Genomic DNA, 21,011 nt, shown 5'->3' on the forward strand with positions numbered 1-21,011 from the left:
TGTGCTCCGCAACGGGAGAGGCCACAACAGTGAGAGGCTGGCGTACCACAAAAAAAAAAAGCCCAAATCCAGGGACTTCCCTGATGGTCCGGTGGTTAAGACTCCACGCTCCAAATGCAGGGGGCCAGGGTTCGATCCCTGATCGGGGAACTAGATCCCACATGCTGCAAGTAAAAGATCCCGCATGCTGCAACTAAGACCCGGCGCAGCCAGATAGATAGATAGATAGATATTTTTTAAAATTAATTAATTAATTTTTAAAAACCCAAATCAAAATAAACTTAATTATCAGGAACTACAAGGCCTTCGTGCATCCAATCCACCTTTCTCTACTCTTCCTACTTCCCTGTGGGATTAAAAACTCTGTTTTATTGTACATCCCCTTCTCTTATCATTGCCTCAGACACTTCAAACATCTGGCCTCACGGTTAGCCACAAGCTACACTGCTCAGCCACAGCCTTGCCTTTCACCCCTCCTGTATCCTCATCCCTGGATCTGCACCTCCACCATCAAAAAGAAGAACACCCAAAGTCTACAACCTGACTCTAGCTCTTCTACCTTCACAATGTCAGCTTCTACTTCCTCCTGCCTCACTTACTCCATTCCAGTCACACTGGCCCTCTTACTGCTCCTAGAACACATCAAGTACAGTCCATCCTCAGCTCCCCCACCCCTAAGCCAAATATCTACCTGGTCTGCTCCCTTAACTTCACTTAGAGCTGTGAGCCCAAATGTCACCTAATTAGAGAGGGTTTCCCTAATCACACCTTATAAAACAGTAAGCCTACCCTTCCCCCATCAATATCTACCTTTCCCTAATACATTTCCCTAATATATTTTTAATGGTACTGATTACCATCCAACACAGTATATATTTACTTACTGTTTATCTTTCCCACCCTCATTAGAACATCAATTCCATGAGAAAGGAGCCTCTGTTTTTGTTGACTGTCATAACCCCAGCAGCTAGCACAGTTCTTGGTATATTAGGAGGTGAATATATTATCAATAAATATGTGTTGAACCAATCATGGCCTCCAATCCCTTGTGCATTACCTTTTACCAAGCCTATATCTCCATAGACAGTTATTCCAACCACCAATGCCAAATTTCTCATTTCCATCTTAAAGGTTATGCTAGCTAAATTCACAGTGCCTGCCATGTCAAGTTGTTTATGTTGAACTAGCCTTTATGATTGGTCAACAATCCTTTCTATCCTATCCTGGTGATCATATTAAGTTCCTCCACCATGGTCTCTGACCTGGTCAATTCTAACAGTCTCTTAACTGATCTCCTTGCTTTTCCTGTACTCCTATAGCCCATCTTTAATAAAGCAGCCAGAGGAATCTTTAAAACATGTATCATATCATGACACTCTTCTGTGTAAAACCTTTCCTTAAAAGGTTTCCTTGAGTCTAAACTCTTTACCATGGCCATAGGAACCAACATGGCCTGGCCCTGCCTACTTCTTTAACTTCATCTCATGACTCTATGGTTCTCATCCACTCTGTTCCAGAACACTGGCTTTCTTTCCATTCTTCAAATACATCAAGCTCATTTCTACCTTGAGATTTTCATGCTAGCTTTATTTTCAAGTGACTGAATCCTTGTCTTTCATACCTTACCTTAAAGTCACCTCCTCAGAAGTAGCCAATAAGTCACTTTATCAACTGCCCTCCTCAGATCACATTACAATTTGGTATTTTTATTGTTCGTTTCAACGATCGGCTTCATGAGAAAACTTATCAGGACTTCCCTGGTGGCGCAGTGGTTAAGACTCCACGCTCCCAATGCAGGCGGCCCGGCTTCAATCCCTGGTCCGGGAACTAGATCCCACATGCGTGCCGCAACTAAGAGTTCACATGCCACAACTAAGGAGCCAACGAGCTGCAACTAAGACCCAACTCAACAAAATAAATAAATAAAAACACACCTGGCACAAAGCAGGTGTTCAATGAATATCTGCTGAAGTTGGAAATTACCCTATAACATTTTTCCTAAATGTTTTCTCCTTCCAGAATCCCAACCCCACCACTGATTAACGATTTGCCTTGTAGATAACCTCAATCCCCATCTTATTTTGAAAAGCAGGATAAGAAATTCTACAGTTTTCTTCCTCTTTGCCTAAAAACTCCTTGATTCATCCTCTCTTCCCTTCCTCTGGTTTCTAAGCAGAATGGCTGCTACTCTTTCGTAAGAGTTAAGCCCTTTGTCCAGGTCCTTGATCTCAAACCTTCTTACCTCCTTCAGGCAATTAATCACTCTAATATTTAAACTATTCTACATATTTAAACTACTCTGATGGATCATTCCCTTTCATGTAAAATATACCAAGTGCTAATGCTAAAATATCTTCTATGTGGCTAACTCTTCAAAATGATCACTGTCTCATTTCTTGCACAAACTTCTTGAAAAACATTCTATTTTATACTTCATGCTTTTTTGTATTTTGTAAAACCATTTACTTAACCTCTTATAATTCATCCTGGTCTACTCAATCTGTTCTCTCAGTTATCAAGAAACTCTTAATAATTATTATCTTATTTTATTACATAATGAACCTAATAATTATTATTAGGTTATATTAATGCCCTAGAGGGGTTCTTGAATTTAATTAAATTTAATGCCCTTCTAGGGTATTAAAATCCTTAATCTTTCTAAGCATCTCATCCCTCTCAAGAACCTCTCCTTGAAATTCTTTACTATGCTTCAAAGAAAGACACAATACCTTCATACCTTTCCTCTTATTTTTCCTCTACTGATTCTTTTTAACAACATTTAAAGTTCTGTGCTTTACCTTTTTCTCTCTGCTAGGATACTGGAAATGCTATCTACTTCCACAGCTTAAACTCTATGCGAATTGCTCCAAAATCTGTATCTTCGGGCCCTAAATTGTCTTTTTTCTAAATTTTAGTCTCATATTTCCACATTTAAGGAGATATTCTGAAAGTTCTACCTGTACCTCCAAAATCAAAATGTGTCTCACAGAATTCATATGTTATAGTCCCATCTACTTGCCCCCTAATAACCAGTCTTTCCTTGTGGTTTCCTTACTTATGTTATGGTACCATCATACTTCTAGCCACTCAAAATCTTGGATTCATATATATGATTTCTTTCTTCCATATTCCCTGCCAAATCTACCTTTGAAATCTATCCTGCCAAATGAACTCACAGACAACCAGCTTCCACTCCCACCACTCATTCAGGTAGTCATTATTTCACTTTTGCATCACTTATCACAGTGACAAGTGCCACTAAGCACCTAACTTGCCTGCTGGACTATCAGCCCAGTCTAACACACAAGTTAACATTCCCCTGGCAGGGAATATCTGCCCTCGTTAACAGTATAACTAGGGTAGACCATGTAATTTATCATACAGAAGACAAGAGTAAAAAATGGCATAAGATAGTTCAGCAATTACACAATGTTTTATGTCAATTATATCTAAATAATGTTGGAGAAAAAATATTTGGGCATTACATTATCTACAAGAGGTTTAAACAAAGATATATATTGTCACACTATAACTCCAGTGCTTGGGGAAATGACTGCTGCATCCTAAGTACATATCATATATTGGTTTAATAAATCACTTTAGAGCTAAAATATTCACTTTATCACCTTCTCTTCACTCTTTGCTCTACTGCAAACTTATTTTCAGCCACAAACATTGTCCTGAAATGGCCTCTGCTGGGGTCAGCAATGACCTCCTAACTGCCAAATCCAAAAGGCTCTCAGTTTTCAATTAACCTCTCTAAAAAGCTTTAAACACTACTGACCCCTCCTCTCTCCTTCATGAAGTTGGGTTTAATCTGTGGTAAACATAATCCTAAGTAACTGAATATCTTAAAACAAGGCCTAGGACTTCCTTCCCATCCCCACCCCAGAATAACTAAAAGATTTAGGATCTAAGCAAGATTCACATCTTCCTTCCATACTTAACTTCTGAAAAAATGATATAAGTAATTAAAGATACGAAATTGGATACTTACCTTGAAATGATAACCCCCATTTCAGTCTTTTAGGAAAACAGATGGCATTACTTATTTTTTAAAAGTGAAGTTTTCATGGAAGACTTTTTCAGATTAGAAGATATGCTGCCAAAAAGGGTGAAGATAAAAGATATTAACACCTAAATGGACTAAATTAAAAATAATTTTACTACTTATATGACATAATTGCTTATAACTGTATTTTTAAATATGGGGAAAATATAGAAAACACATGAACCACGATATTTAAGTTACAGAACATTACAGCTGAAAGGGAGTTAAGTGGACGTCCTGTGCAACTATCTGGATTCTCTTATGTGGATTACCTCCTCTTTCTTGAAAACTTTTCTGTAATATGCTAGTTTTCTTTCTATTTCCCAACCCATTCCTCCAACTGGATCATAAGCTGCTAACCATGAGTAGCTTATTTCATTTTTCCCCTTTTCTTCTTTAATGTAATATTTGACACACACAAAATATATGGAAAGATGAATGTAAGCAAGCATTAAGATGAACACTGTAAATTGTAAATCACCATGCCACATAAGAACATCAGTAACATTACCTACATGCTCCTCTCCTCCCAACCTTTATCCTAAATATTTATTATTCCACTACTTTTTAAAACATACTTTGTCACATATGTATTATGTCATTAAACAATATTTTGTTTAGTTCTGTGTCCCCTGCTCCCTTTTTCAGCTTGATAACTTGGTATGCTAAGTTATCACAGCATACCAAGTCTTCAGGGACTTGAATTTTTTCACTCAATATTTTTCTAAGCTTTATCCATGTTACATTTTCATTGCTCTATATGGTATTTCACTATATAAATATGCCACAGTGTATTTATCTACTCTGTTGACAAACATTTGGATGGTTTAGTTTTTTGCTTTTATCAACATTACTATGCACGTCTCCAGGTACACTTACAGAAGAATTTCTTAAGGGTTAGGCTTTAAACCTAGAAGTGGAAAATTGGTGAGTTATACATAGGACATCCAAATTCCCAAGTTTACCAAAAATGCCAACATGTCTTCAACTGAATCACCTTACCAATTCTCCAGCAGTATATGAATCGCTAACACATCTTCTCCAATACCTGGTAGAGTCAGATTTCTTAATTTGTAGCAATACAGAACACATAAAATTGCATCACACTGTAATCTGTTTGTACTTGATTAGGTTGAAGATCTAATAAGGTTGAAGACCTTTTCACAAGTTTATTAATGATCCATGTTTGTTTCTGCATTCCTTTGTTCACAGTTTTTAGGCAATTTTATTGGATTGTCTTTTTCTTATGAAATAATATGCTTTGTATATTCAGGACCAGGACTGGCTACATAATTTGCAGTGCCCAGTACAAAATAAAAAAGCAGGGCCACTTATTCAAAAATTAATTTCAAGACAGTAACAGCTTAGCGTTAAAATACGTGTGGGGCCCTGTATGACTGCACAGGTTGTACATCCATAAAGGTGGCCCTGTTCAGGACACTAATTCTCTATTACATATATTACAATTTTCCTCCCAAGTTTGTGCTTTATCTTTTCATCTTCCTTACGGTGTTTTTAGATGGACGTTAATTTTAATGTAGTCAAAAATATCAATCATTTTTTGAGTCAGTTTTCTGGTTCACTGAGAAAATCCTATAGCCTTCATAAAACTTTATGGCTTTGCCTTTTCACCTGAGCCCTAATTCATGAGTGCTTTCCAAGGATCAGTGAGCTCACAGCTCTCTCCTCTCAGCCATTATGCCCCATTCTTCACAAACAACATTTCAGGACTTTATGACCTTTGTGATAGTTGCGTCCTAGTCATTATCATTGAATTCATTTCTGGGCAAGCCCACTCAGGTTGGATTGGAGGGACTTCCCTGGTGGTCCAGTGGTTAAGAATCCGCCTTTCCAATGCAGGGGACGCGGGTTGGATCCCTGGTCAGGGAACTAAGATCCCACATGCCGGCGTGCTGCAACTACTGAGCCCGCATGCTCTGCTGCCCATTCACCACAACAAAGAGCCCACACACCTCCCACGTGCCGCAACTAAGACCAACGCAGCCAAACAAATTAATTTTAAAAAACCAAATTGGACTGGAACTTGTGCCACATGCCAAGTCTGGAATTGTTCACATTTGTCAGTAATACTCCAAGTCACAAATTTTAATAAAAAATTTCAACCATCTGGTTAGAACATTTTACGTTTAAAAAAAAGGGAGAAAAGGCTGAAAAATCTTCAAGTTTCATTAAATTAGCAGGAATCAAAGGAGAGCATGATTGTTGTTATTAAAGTTGAAAATCTTTTTCATTTGGAACCTTCAAAATAAAATTTGGCTAGGAAGCAAATAATTTAATTCTAGTCTTGGCTTCTTTTCTTTTGAAATAAGGTCAATAATATGCTTTTAAAGTGAAAGGAATGTTATAAAACAAATTTTAGAATGATGTCAAAGTGTATCAGACTGTTTACTTTCCCAAAAGTAAGGTAATTAGTCAACTCAAAAATAACCAATTTGCTGGTACAGGATGTTGACAGCTGAGGAGGCTGTGGGGGGGGGAGGGGCTGGGATAAATGGGAACTCTATGTGCTTCCTGCTCCATTATACTGTAAAACTAAAACTGCTCTAAAAAAATAATATTTATTTAAAAGGGAAAAGAGAAAAGGAAAGCAAAAAATAATAACCAATTTGACACAATATAGGGCAAAAACTAATGGGCAAAACTAATTCTAGGGTGTTAGCTGTCAGAATAGTGACTACCCTTGGGAAGGAAGCAAGCAGAAGTGAGTGGGGTGGGAGGTGGTACACAAAAGCAGAGTTTCTGGTCTCCTGGCAGTGTTCTACTTCTTGGTGATGGTTACGTGGATCTGTTTACTTTGTGATAAATCATGATACTATATATTGATTTTTTGCCATTTACTGTATGTGTTATACTTCACTGAAAAAAGTTAAAAGAAAAAACACACAGTGAACCACTATATCGCATTTGTTAGACTGACAAAAAGATCTGACAGTATCAACTGTTTGAGATTATGTGGAATAACCAAAACATTTTACCTTCCTGGTGACAGTGTAAATTAGTATGACCTCTAAGGAAAAATCAATCTGGCATTATCTAACATATTTCATTATTTTTAAGATGAAGTGTTTTCCACATTTTAACACCTTTGATATAGAAATGCATCTTACAGTCACTATCAGGTAGCAGGAATGCCTCATGTGAACTTGATTCTTTTCCCTGATGTCCTAATAAGACAACTACAACCTTTAATATTTTAGTACACAAACCATGTAAGGACCATTTGAAAAAAGAATATATATCCTGGCTGTAGTCTGAAATCTTTGTTGACATCTTTTGGTAAAAATCACCAAAAAACATCCAGAATGAGTGTCAGAGGCTTATAAAAAATCCACCTCACTACACTCTTAAGATTTATACACTCTGATGTACATATGTTACACTTGAATTAGAAAAAAAATATATAAATAAGGATAACAATTTCTGCTTCAAAAACCCCATGAAATAGTTAAGTTCACAGAACACAGGACGTGGGGGGAGTCTTAAAAATATGGACAGACTCCCGACTTCATGCATTAGAAAAATGTAAATTAAAACTACACAATTTTCAACCTGTTTACCATGGTACATTGTTGGCAAGGCTGTGAAGAAATATACGTCATCCAGCATAACAACAACATAATGGTAAGTATGTGAATTATGTAACCTTATTGTGGTAAATATTTTGCAATATATACCTGTATCAAATCATTACACTGTACAACTTAAATTTACACGATGTTATATGTCAATTAAATCCCAATAAAGCTGGGGAAGGAGGAGAGAAACACACATTATCTCTTTTCATTGGTGGGAGAGTCAGGGTCCAAACATAAGGGCAATTTAGCAATATCTATCAAAATTACAACGATATATGGCCTCTTATTAGTAATACCACATCTGAATTTATTCCATAATTATATACTTGCATATGGGCAAAATGCCATATGTACAAGGTAGTTCACTGCAATACTGTTACAATAATAAAAAACCAGAAACAAGCCAAACGTCTACCAACAGGGAATTGGTTAAATAAATTATCCAAAGGGAAATCATACAAGTTAAAAAACAAAACAAAACTATATACTCTATGGAAAGGTCTTTGGTAGAGATCTCCACTGTTAAGTAAAAAACACAATGTACAAAGGGGAGGGTAAGAAGACCAATCTGCAGAACAACAGGGATAGTACGCTACCTTTGGAGTTGGTGAGTTTTTTGGTAGAAAAAAGTGTCTACTTTTATTGCCTTTATTTATGTAAAGAAACTCTAGAAGAATCCCTAAGAGGCTAATAAATAGCTTCCGGGACAGAGTGGAGTGTTGGAGGAATGCAGTAAATAGGAACAGGGTGGCTGAGGGCTAGAGGTGGGAAAGTTTCTACTGTTTTTCTTATATTTAAAAGGTTTTTAATCCCATGGGAATCTATTACTATTATCCATAGATTAGTAAATTAATAAACCAAAATAGGGTCCAAATACTATCAACAGACACACACGATGACAAAAACTATTCTTTTACTGTCTCTGTAACTGAGGCAACAACATTATCCATCTCACTGAAGTCTGTAGTGTGAACACATCTATCTGGCCTAAGTCATCAGCCCAAGATCTCTAATATTACTTTCCTTGAGAAAGTATGTTTCCTCCGAAATTCCATTTTGCTTCTCTCATTGTCATGGTCAACCTCCTCTCCCCTAACAGTTATATAAAGCCTCATGTCTCTTCTGAACAAAAGCCTCACCTAAGGATTCTCATACTCTCACCTGGTAAGTCCAGGGGTTAGTCTTTTCTACTCACCAGTAATTCACCCTAATAACTAAATCATGGTCTAATAAATAAGGGAATGTACAAAAGGGAGGCATCTAGTGTTTGCCGCCAATAGTATCTCCTCCTTAAACTAAAACAATGAGATAATCCCTATACTGAATTGTCCTCCATACTGAATTATATCATTCATCTCTCATTTACCTAAAATGCAAGACACTATTTGACTAAATTCTGGTAACGACAAGATTAAGTATGAGAGAGTTTGGGGTGCAAGCCTCTGTGCAGATGCTGCTGTCTGTCCATCAGGCCAGCTCCTATGCACCTACACCAGTTCAGGTGGCATTTTCTCTAGAGCCCTTTCTGATCCCCCAAGGCTTACTCCCATGGGATCCTGCTATGACTTGTATGTAACTCATTTATTACAGTGCATTACAAATATTAGTTTGCTTATCTCCCCTGCAGGACTGTGGATCCCTCAGAGCAAGTAGAGAGTCATATTCATATTTACAATCCAAGTACCTGCAAAATGCCTTTGATTAGGGCAGGTAATCAAAAATGTTCACTGAATGAATTAAAGAAACTACACGTGTAGCTAAAATCCCACTTAATGTTCTGCTTAACCCCAAAGGCATTTTACTTCATTCAGTCCCTGTTTTGAAGAAAACAGCAACTCCAATAACACTTTTCCTCACTGAAATATATCAGTATCTTAGATGTAAAGCTTTCATACATATAGAATCACTGAAAATATTAAGAAAACATCTCAATCACTTTAGAGGTGTTACATAAACCTATGTAAAAAGTTAAGTATGTCTACTAGGGCTTCCCTGGTGGCGCAGTGGTTGAGAGTCCGCCTGCCGATGCAGGGGACACGGGTTCGTGCCCCGGTCCGGGAAGATCCCACATGCCATGGAGCGGCTGGGCCCGTGAGCCATGGCCACTGAGCCTGTGCATCCGGAGCCTGTGCTCCGCGACGGGAGAGGCCACAATGGTGAGAGGCCCGTGTATCACAATCAATCAATCAGTCAATCAATCAATAAAAAGTTAAGTATGTCTACTAAAAGTTAATAAAGGGACTTCCCCGGCAGTCCAGTGGTTAAGAATCCATGCTTCCATTGCAGGGAGCACAGGTTGGATCCCTGGTCGGGGAACTAGGATCCTACATGCCACATGGCATGACCTCCCCCCCACAAAAGAAATGGTAATAAAGTAGAAAAACAGCTGCTGTTGGAATGCTAAATTTTTATGAACTTTTGTTCATTTTTTGTTTTAAAGAAATTATGAGATATAATGATAACAAGAAATAAGTATATATAACATTTTCTAAGAAGGTAGCGTTACAGGGACCAAGCATTTCTCCCAGAGTCTCAAACACTAACTGATACAGACATTCCAATAAGGGCTGTCCCATGTGGCTTGAGGAAAAGGAAGCAGAGAACAGAATAATCAACTATTCAAATACACCTAAGAATTGTGCGACAGACAGGTGTTTACAATTCAAAATGGGTTTTCAAATTTTATCAAATACTGGCAAAAGCTGGGAAAGAAGGAGAAAAGCAAACTTTAAGGATGCCTTTTAAATACATCCTAGTTAACCTAGTTAACATAAAAGATAGTTATTCTTTTGTACTCTGCTTTTTTTCTTTAACAATCCTGGAAATTACTTTGTATCAGTTCACAGAGATCTTCCTGATTCTTTTTTTACATCTGGACTGTACTTCACTGTGTAGATATACCACTGTTTATGGGTATTTAGATTGTTTCCAATATTTTAACAGTGTAAACTATTGATATCCTCCTGTTCCGCTTCTCCTCAAACAACATCTCAGACAAAAAAACAAAAAAAACTGGCTCTACCAGCCAAAACATATCAAACTCAACCAACACTCCCACTGTCCCTGACACAGCCTCAGTCTAAGCCAGGGGTCCCCAACCCCCAGGCCATGGACCGGAACCACTCCATGCTCTGTTAGGAACCGGGCTGCACAGTGGCAGGCGGGCAAGCAAGCAAAGCTTCATCTGTATTTAGAGCCGCTCCCCATCGCTCCCCATCGCTCGCATTACCACATGAGCTCCACCTCCTGTCAGATCAGCAGCAGCATTAGAGTCTCATAGGAGAGCGAACCCTACTATGAACTGCGCAAGCGAGGGATCTAGGCTGCGTGCTCCTTATGAGAATCTAATGCCTGATGATCTGAGGTGGGGCTGAGGCAGTGATGCTAGTGCTGGGGAGCGGCTGCAAATACAGACTATCATTAGAGAGAGGTCTGACTGCACAGAGAGACCATAATAAATCAATTGCTTGCAGATTCATATCAAAACCCTATCAGTGAGTGGCAAGTGAAAACAAGCTCAAGGCCCCACTGATCCTGCATTATGGTGAGTTGTATAATTATTTCAATGTAATAATAATAGAAATAAAGTGCACAATAAATGTAATGTGCTTGAATCATCCTGAAACCACCCCCTTCCCCAACCCTCTGTGGAAAAATTGTCTTCCATGTAACCGGTCCCTGGTGCCAAAAAGGTTGGGGACCGTTGGTCAAAGCCACTACCAGCATTTCTGGGCTGTTCTGCTTCAGCACCCTCCTAATCAGTCTCTCTGTCTCCACTCTAGCTGCTCTACAGTTTATCTGTGTCAGAGTAACTACAATGTACCTCACAGAGCAGAAATCAGATTTACTCCGATTGTTTGCTTAATACCTTACAAAACTTCCCACTGTAACCCTACCTGAGTTGCAACTATGCACTACAAAGACCTTTTATGATCTGGTACTTGTCTACCTCTGACTTCATCTTCCATTCTTCCTCACTGACTTCTTTCCAGTCATAATGATTTGCTTTTTGTTCCTCTCACACTTACTTTGTTCCTAACTTAGTGCTTTTGTACTTGCTATTCTTTCAGTTTAGAATGTTCTGCCCCAGGTCATCTACCACCTTCTAACATCCATGTCTCAATTCAAAAGTTACCTCTTCTAAGAAGTTTCCTGTGTACCACCACAATTAAGATTGTAACCTGGTTCACTCCCTACCACTTTACTATCTTCATAATACTTAACAGTACTTGCAATTCTCATTTATTATTTACATGTTTTTTTCTTCCACAGGAAAATATGAAAAGTCTTGAGGATAGCTTGTAATCCATGTAACTTTAACTCTCTATTATTTTTTAAACTTTTCTATTAAGTCTGAAATTGTTTCCAATATTTCTCCATGGAAATGCCTATTCTGGACATTTTATATAAATGGAATCATACAATACATAGTCTTCTGTGACTGGCTTCTTTGACTTAGCATAATGTTTTCAAGGAACATCGATACTGCAGCATGTATAAGAATTGCATTCCTTTTTAAGACTGAATACTATTCCACTGTATGGATAAAATGCATTTTGCTTATCCATTCATTAGCTGTGGACATTTGGGTTGTTTCCACTTTTTGGCTATTATGAATAAGACTGCTTTGAACACTCATGTACAAGTTTTTGTATGAACATGTGTTTCAATTCTCTTGGCTATAAACCTAGCAGTGGAATTGCCGTGTCATATGGTAATTCTGTTTAACATTTTAAGGAACTGACAAACTGCTTTACCAAAACAGATGCGCTACTTTACAATCCAACCAGCAATGTACGAGGATTCCAAATCCACATGCAACATTTGTTACTGCCCATCTTTTGATTATAGCCATACTTGTAATGTGAAGCACATCTCATTGTGGTTTCAATTTACATTTCCCTAATGACAGATAATGTTGAGCAATTGTTCATGTGCTTATTAGCCATTTTTATATCTTCCTTGGAAAAACATTTATTCAAACCAGTTTGCCTATTTTTAAGTTGGATTATTTAAATTTTTATTATTGAGTTGTAAATGTTCTTTATATTATTATATATATTCCTTATCAGATATATGCTTTTCTAATGTTTTCTCATTGGCCCTCTATTTGAACATTCGGCTCTGAGTTTTCTTATTAACTTAATCTCTAGGTTCAGAAGTCTGTCAGAACTTACAACCATAACTGACATATTAAAAACAGTTTACAAGAATTTGGTATCACTGACAAATGGTTACCTGAAACCCACATTTTATAGGAAATACAATAATTTCTTTAAGGACTTGAAGTCACAGATCATTCATCTGTTGTCAATGTTAAATAGTATTGTAAGCAAAGAACACCCTTGATATACAAAATGCTGACAGCCAATTTAGCAAATAAAATCAAAAACACAATCTTCTAACCTCCTTATATTTAAAAATACATATATAGTAAAATAACTTCCAATAGCACTTCATATGTAAGGTTAGAAATTAACATATTTTAGAAACTATTATTTCTGACTATGGGAGAAGAAACAAACTTCTCAGTCGGGCATACAAGGCCTTCTGTGATCCACCTCTTCCTACCTATTTTCTGAAACTCCCTCCCTCTTTACATTACAGCTGGCAGAATTTTAAACACCTGTCACTAAGCCCTGGTATCACCTCCCACAGGAATATTTCCTTGCCCACCTCTCTCCTGAAGACCAGTTTAGAAATTTCTATTCCAGTGGTTCTTAAACTTTTTGGTTTCAGCTTCCGTTCACACTCTTAAAAATTACTGAGAGGTTTCCCTGGTGGCGCAGTGGTTGAGAGTCCGCCTGCCGATGCAGGGGACACGGGTTCGTGCCCCAGTCCGGGAAGATCCCACATGCCGCGGAGCGGCTGGGCCCGTGAGCCATGGCCGCTGAGGCTGCGCGTCCGGAGCCTGTGGTCTGGAGCCTGTGCTCCGCAACAGGAGAGGCCACAGCAGTGAGAGGCCCACGTACCGCAAAAAAAAAAAAAAAAAAAATTACTGAGGACTCAAAAGCTCTTGTCTATGTAGGTTATATCTATCAATATTTACTGAATTTGAAATTAAAAGCAAGGATTTTAAATTTTTATTCATGTAAAAAATAGTAAACCTATTAAATGTTTACTTAAAAACATTTTATTTTTAAACATATTTTAGTTTTAAAAACCACATTTTTCAAAGAAAACCTTTCGTGAGAAGAGTGATACAATTTTACACTTCTGCAAATCTCCTTAACGTCTGCCTTAATAGAAAACAGCTAGATTCTCATCTCTGCTTTGCACCCAGTCAATTGAGATAACACAATTTATATTGCCTCTGGCAATCTCCATCGTCTACTCGTAAACAAATAAGGGCAAAAGAAAAGCAAATAATGTCTTAAGTTATGAAAATAGCTTTGATCTTGCAGATCTCTGAGAAAGAGCCCGGGGACCTCCAGAGGTCCCCAGACTGTACTTTGAGAACCACTGCTCCATTCTTTTTGTTTGTTTGTTTGTTTATTGGAAATCATCACTGCTCCATTCTATGCCTCCCACAATACCATGAAGAGGTTCTATCATTTGCATGTAACACACAGTATTAGAATTATCTGTTCATTTGTCTGTCTCTCTTAATGTTCCTTCAAGCCATGAGCTTTCTTCAACTTTGCATCCCCAGTGCCTCATAGAGCATATATCTTCTCAATAAACATTCCATGAATAAATGGTAAATATAGGAAAATATTCACACACTCTAATAGATAAAGGTATATGTGAATGAAGCAGATTTTCCATGGCCAACTCTTCAGCTAACAGAAATGTATAAAAGAAAAATCTTATGATAAATTGACAACAATGCTAGAAGTAGAATAAAGGATACATTCAGACCTGGCATAATCATACTAGATTAGACTTTACAAAGTTCAGCCCTGAGGGAAAAAGAAAAGAACATCCTAAAAAGCATCTTAGACTATAAACAAACACCCACTGCTCCAGCCTTCTGACTAAATAAAAGTATCACCTCTGCAACAAGACAATTAAACCACTGTTTTAAAAAAAAATGGGGGGGGGGGGTTGGTGTCAAGGTAAGGAGAGCACCCGTGATGGATGACTAAGGATCAAACAGGCATTCCCAGCTTATGAATTTCTTAAAATTTTGTCAACCAAATTAGAATATGAAAAACATATTTTCTTGTCTTTATTTGCATTGTTTGATTTCAAATCAATGCCTCCTTACATTTCTATGAATGAACATCACCCTCCCAATCCAATTAAACAACATCATAACATCATTGAAGATAGGACACATACTTGCCTCTCTCACTTATACCTAGACCAATACCTCAATGCTCAACCAATATCTCTAGGTTTGTTCATTAACTGGGTATCTGAAGAAGTACCTGTGCCAGGGAAAAAGAAATCCTTTTAAAGTAAGGCCAGGGATGGGGTTAGGGTGGGATGTCACACTAACCAAGTCGATGAGAAAAGCTCTTGGAACAATTCTCAAGCATGAAGGGTAAATTCAATGCAGAGCTAAAGGAGCCTGTGGCCCTAGGGAAGCCACTGCAGCCTGCACACCCTAGAGGTGGCGGCCTCCTTCTCTAGGTCTCCATTCTCAACTGTAAAATAAAGCTCTAAAATGCAGTCTCTCTGCCATAATTTTCAGGAAGTCTCTACCTTGCATGCCTAGGAAAGCCCCAACCACTTGCAATAACAAATCTGACATTCCAAAGGTCTGAATTTTGACCAGAGTCAGCTCACTAGTATTCCACATCATATTAGCAAAGCATTCAATTACTGTTAAATCACTTACAACACAGGTTAATACTGTTACCACATTTTCTAGACAAATTACTTGACCTCTTAAAGAGAAAAAGCCATGTGAATATTTTAGAAAATAGTCATTAAAATAATTTCCCAGTTCCTATTATGTTTTATAAAAGCAGATCACTTAAACTTTTAGTAGTTAAAATCACAACATATTTTTCACTGGAACCACAACCCGTAAATATGGTACCACACAAAGACATTCACTTTGGCATACTCTTAGAACAAGGTTCACAGAACAATAATAATGGCATAGTTTAGAAAACAGACTTTTCCGGGAGTCTCCTGGTGGTCCAGTGGTTAGGACTCAGCGCTTTCACTGCCATGGCCTGGGTTCAATCGCTGGCTGGGGAACTAAGATCCTGCAAGCCACGTGGCATGGCCAAAAAAAAAAGAAAGAAAAACAGGCTTTTTTTTCTTAAGGGGAGAGAAACTATTATCCATTATGTACACTACAATTTCACTATATTCTCATTTTTATTTATTTATTATGTGACCTATTCAAAAAGCCTCAGGGACTTCCCTGGCGGTTCAGTGGTTAAGACTCCAAGTTCCCAATGCAGGGCGCATGGGTTCAATCCCTGGTCAGGGAACTAAGATCCCGCTTGCCACCTGACGCGCCCCCCCCCAAAAAGAAAGAAAAGCCTCATACGGCCTTTAAATTAAGTGGATACAACAATGATTATTATTCTCATTTGATATTCTCACCAACTGTTAAGAACATCTCTATAAAATTAGCTAAAATCTGGTCATTAAATGCATGACACACAATTCCTTAAGAATTCTTAATTTCTGCAATTTCTTTCCTAGCATACTTTGAGCACCAGCCTTTAGAAAACTCAGTAAGGGGACTTCCCTGGTAGTCCAGTGGTAAAGAATACGTCTTACAATGCAAGTGATGCGGGTTCAATCCCTGGTCACAGAACTAAGATCCCACATGCCACGGGGCAACTAAGCCCGCGCACCACACTACTGAGCTCATGCACCTCAACTAGAGAGCCTGTGTACCGCAAACTACAGAGCCCACGCGCTCTGGAGCCCGCGCGCCACAACTAGAGAGAAGCCCGCCCACCACAACAAAAGATCCTGAGTGCCGCAACTAAGACCCAATGCAGCCAAAAAAAAAATTAATTTAATAAATTTTTTTAAAAAAGCTTGGGGCTTCCCTGGTGGCGCAGTGGTTGAGAGTCCGCCTGCCGATGTGGGGGACGCGGGTTCGGGCCCCGGTCCGGGAGGATCCCGCATGCCGCGGAGAGGCTGGGCCCGTGGGCCATGGCCGCTGAGCCTGCGCGTCCAGAGCCTGTGCTGCGCAACGGGAGAGACCACAGCAGTGAGAGGCCCGCGTTCCGTAAAAAAATAAAAAATAATAATAAAAAAAAAAGCTTGGCAGTTTGACTCCAGAGCCAGTTCTTTTTTTTTTTTTAATATATTTATTTATTTTTGGCTGCCTTTGGTCTTTGTTGCTGTGTGCGGGGCTTTCTGTAGTTGTGGCAAGTGGGAGCTACTCTTTGTTATGGTGCGTGGGCTTATTGCGGTGGCTTCTCTTGTGGAGCACAGGCTCTAGGCGTGCGGGCTTCAGTAGTTGTGGCTCGCGGGCTCTAGAGAGCAGGCTCAGTAGTTGTGGCGCACGGGCCCAGCCACTCTGCGGCATGTGGGATCTTCCCTGACCAGGGCTTGAACCCATGTCCCCTGCACCAGCAGGCAGACTCTCAACCACTGTGCCACCAGGGAAGCCCCCAGAGCCAGTTCTTAAAAAAGAGGGGCTTCCCTGGTGGCGTATTTGTTGAGAGTCCGCCTGCCGATGCAGGAGACACGGGTTCGTGTCCCGGTCCTGGAGGATCCCACATGCCGCGGAGCGGCTAGGCCCGTGAGCTATGGCTGCTGAGCCCGTGCATCCGGAGCCTGTGCTCCGCAACGGGAGAGGCCACAACAGTGAGAGGCCCGCATACCGCAAAAAAAAACAACAAAAAAAATAATAAAACTGAGCAAGTATTAAAATCAGCATTAGGAAGTCCATTTCCCATTTCAAAAGGATTCTTCCCCTTACAAAAAGAATCAGGATTTCCTTAATTCCATCAGCAAGGCAACAGTTTCTATATAGACTAAGAGATAGATATGTTAACACACAATTATAAGCACATCAGTGGTTTGTTTATAAAATCTTTAGTGATTTTCAGACTTGAAAAGAAACATTCAGAGGACTATCACTGTTTCATTCATTCAGCCACATGATAACTATACATGCTCAGCAGAAAGAGGCACCCCAGGAATGAATGAGTTGACACATTACATTAAGTAGAGGTACATTAAGTGTGGGGGAGGAAGCAATGTGCAGAACAATGTTTAGAGAATGCTATGTTTTTGTTTCTTTTAAAAAAAAGAAGGGGGATATATAAATACGAATATATTTGCTTATACAGCACTTAGGAAAATGCATTTGTAATCACTGGTTGCTTCAAGGAATGCAAATTGGGTAGCTGGGAGACAGGCAGAAAGGAGACTTCACTGTACACTCTTTGTTTCCTTTTGAATTTTGAATCATAGGAGTGTACTACTTGTTCAAAAACAATAAATTTGTTTAAAAACCCACAAAATCCAGCATCTTGAGGCATCTAATTCCTGTACTTGAGGCATCTGATTCCTGCCAAGTACAGGAAAGGGCATTTTCAATCCCCTCTACCAATCGGCTCTTTCACCTCTGAATGCAAAAACACACACCTCATATGTGTCTCCTTGCTTTCTTTCCATCCTTTTTCTCCTTTCCTCATCAGCCAAGATTATCTCCACCTATCTTTCCCCACTAGCTCCCTTACTGCCTACAATCTATATTTTGTCCCACCCCTCAATTAAGAAAGTTTTATTGCCAAGTCCTTCAAGACCAAATTCAAGTCTGGCTTCCAGGATGCCTTCCCTTACTAGTCTAGCTCACATTGACCTTGGTCTCCTCAGAATTTTAGGGTTTTTTAAAACACAATTAAACATTACCCTATACGTTGTCTCTCTCTTTTTTTATTTTTAATAAATTTATTTATTTATTTTTGGCTGCGTTGGGTCTTCATTGCTGCGCATGGGCTTTCTCTAGTTGCAGCAAGCGGGGGCTACTCTTCGTTGCAGTGTGTGGGCTTCTCATTGAGGTGGCTTCTCTTGTGGAGCACGGGCTCTAGGCATGCAGGCTTCAGTAGTTGTGGTGCGTGGGCTCAGTAGTTGTGGTGCGTGGGCTCAGTAGTTGTGGCTTGCAGGCTCCAGAGTGCAGGCTCAGTAGCTGTGGCCATGGGCTTAGTTGCTCCACGGCATGTGGGATCTTCCTGGACCAGGAATCGAACCTGTCCTCTGCATTGGCAGGAGGATTCCTAATCACTGCGCCACCAGGGAAGGCCCTATATATTGTCTCTTAATGTTGATTTTTACTGTATATGTCTTGTACCCTCAATCAGAGTAATGGCTGGGAAAAGATGGATTCATTTTCTCCATATGACATATGATAATTCAATTCTGAAATTATTAGAACTTTTTATTCACCTCTAAAGAAGTTCTAAAACTTCATTTCACCATTTCTAACCATGAAACTTAAGACTGACATCTATATCCCATCCAAAAAATTAAAGGGAGAAAAAAAAGCCAAAATATATTACTTATTCAACGACTAAAAATCTCTCACTTAAAAGAAGCTCAAAAAGCTATTTCTGATGTAAAATGCAAAACTATGAAACTTCCAGGAGAAAATCTACGTGACCCTGGGTTTCACTATGAGTTTTCCAGCCAACATCAAAAGCAGGATCCAGGGACTTCCTTGGCGGTACAGTGGTTAGAACTCCGTGCTTCTAATGCAGGGGGCACGGGTTCGATCCCAGGTTGGGGAACTAGGATCCCACGTGCTGCATGGCATGGCCAAAAAATTTTTAAAAAGAAGAAAAAGAAAACAAAGTACGATCCATTGGGGGGAAAATGGTAAGTTGGACTAATTAAAATTAAAAACTTCTGTTCTGTGAAAGACACTGTTAAGAAAACCAAAAGCCAGGTTACTTACCATTGCAGTGGCACAGTTAAGCAACAAGAAGCTGGGATGATTTAGAGTTGGAAACATTAGTAGAAACTCATGTTTAGTTTAACATGGAATGAGATGGTTAAAAATATTTATTTAAAATTTTAAAAACAAGGGACTTCCCTGATGGTCAAGTGGTTAAGATTCTACGCTTCCACTGCAGGGGGCATGGGTTTGATCCCTGATTGAGGAACTAAGACCCCGCATGCCACGCAGCATGGCAAAAAAATTAAAAATTAAAAATTAAAAAATTAAAAACTAATAAACACAATAAAAGAAATATCCATAGAAATTATATATTCACAGGTTCAGATATTCACATATTTCCTTGCTCTGTCAGCCAAGAAGGCCTTGAAGCAACGATACCCTAGTAGTAATAAGCGCACAGTGCTCAGATCTTAGTTTCTAAATACCATCCTCCAATGAAAGGAACCAGGGCCCCTTGGAGAAATGACTGATCCTAGGAGTGAAGAAGGAAATAAACAAGATAAGCCCTGAACATCTTGTGGTACAAGAAAGTAAGAAAGTGCTAAAACAACAACAACAACGTCAAAAGGACACAGAAGCCAACTGAAAAAGTTCCCAGTGGCCAAGCTGTAACATTTTGAACAACAGAATTAAGTAGTATTGAATTATAACCTAAAGTATAAAAATCCACAAGTCCACACTAATATAAATGACTAAACAAACAAGTAAATGGGAGTTGGGAAGGAGATGTATATCCCATGCAGAAGAATTTCAAGTAATTTATGTAGATATGCACCCCCCTCAAAGAGATGGAGCACAACTCCCCTCTCCTTAAGTGTGGGCTGCACATAGTGCCTTTCATTCAAAGAGCATAAGATGAAAAGGGGAAGAAAACAATAACTTTACAATGGAGAAACCTGACAAACACCATATCAGCCAGGTGATCACCCTCAACATCAACAATGTAAGTCATGTTGATAGTATGTGATGAAAATGCACTTTATCTCTGTAGTCTTCCTCCCAAAAAGTCATAACTACAGTCTAAGCATTTTTAAAAAATCATCAAGAGAGATCCAATTGAAGGATACTGTGCAAAAACACCTGATCAGTATTCCTCAGAACTGTCAAGGTCTTCAAAAATAAAGAACGTCTGAGAAACTGTCAGCTAAGAGGACCTTTAAGGAAATACAGCAACTCAATGCAATGTGGTATCCTGGACGAAATGCAAAAACAGAAAAAAGACATTAGGTAAAAACCAAAGAAATATGAATAAAATACGGACTTCAGTTAATAACCATTTATCAACACTGGTTTGTTAAATGTAACAAATGTACCACAGTAATGTTGATAATAGGAGAAACTGGATGCAGAGTATATGGGAACTCTGGACAATCTTTGCAATTTTTCTGTAAACCTAGCATTGTCCTAAAAAAATTTTTTTAAACTACCTCTGCCTTCAGATTCTCAAACATGCTTTTATCATTCCGTAATTCACGATCCAATCTTAACTTCTCAAGAATTACCCCTTGGGCTTCCCTGGTGGCGCAGTGGTTAA

General features: G+C 38.9%; 1 protein-coding gene across 3 annotated transcripts in view; it reads right to left on the reverse strand.

Moving 5' to 3' along the window:
• Positions 1 to 21,011, reverse strand: part of PIK3CB (phosphatidylinositol-4,5-bisphosphate 3-kinase catalytic subunit beta) — a 195,625-nt gene that overhangs the window by 144,453 nt on the left and 30,161 nt on the right. The window contains exons 1-2 of one of the 3 annotated variants that reach the window (XM_032630192.1): positions 15,718 to 15,778; positions 3,998 to 4,102 (exon numbers count right to left, since the gene is read on the reverse strand). The exons of 1 other annotated variant lie outside the window; for it this stretch is intronic. The gene's annotated coding sequence lies outside the window, so the exon portion shown is untranslated. Of the gene's footprint in view, positions 1 to 3,997; positions 4,103 to 15,717; positions 15,779 to 21,011 lie in introns of those variants that run through there. One more of the 3 variants, XM_032630188.1, reaches the window with a different exon arrangement.

This window comes from Phocoena sinus, chromosome 4 (assembly GCF_008692025.1).
Source record: "Phocoena sinus isolate mPhoSin1 chromosome 4, mPhoSin1.pri, whole genome shotgun sequence".
NCBI classification, from domain to species: Eukaryota; Metazoa; Chordata; class Mammalia; order Artiodactyla; family Phocoenidae; genus Phocoena; species Phocoena sinus.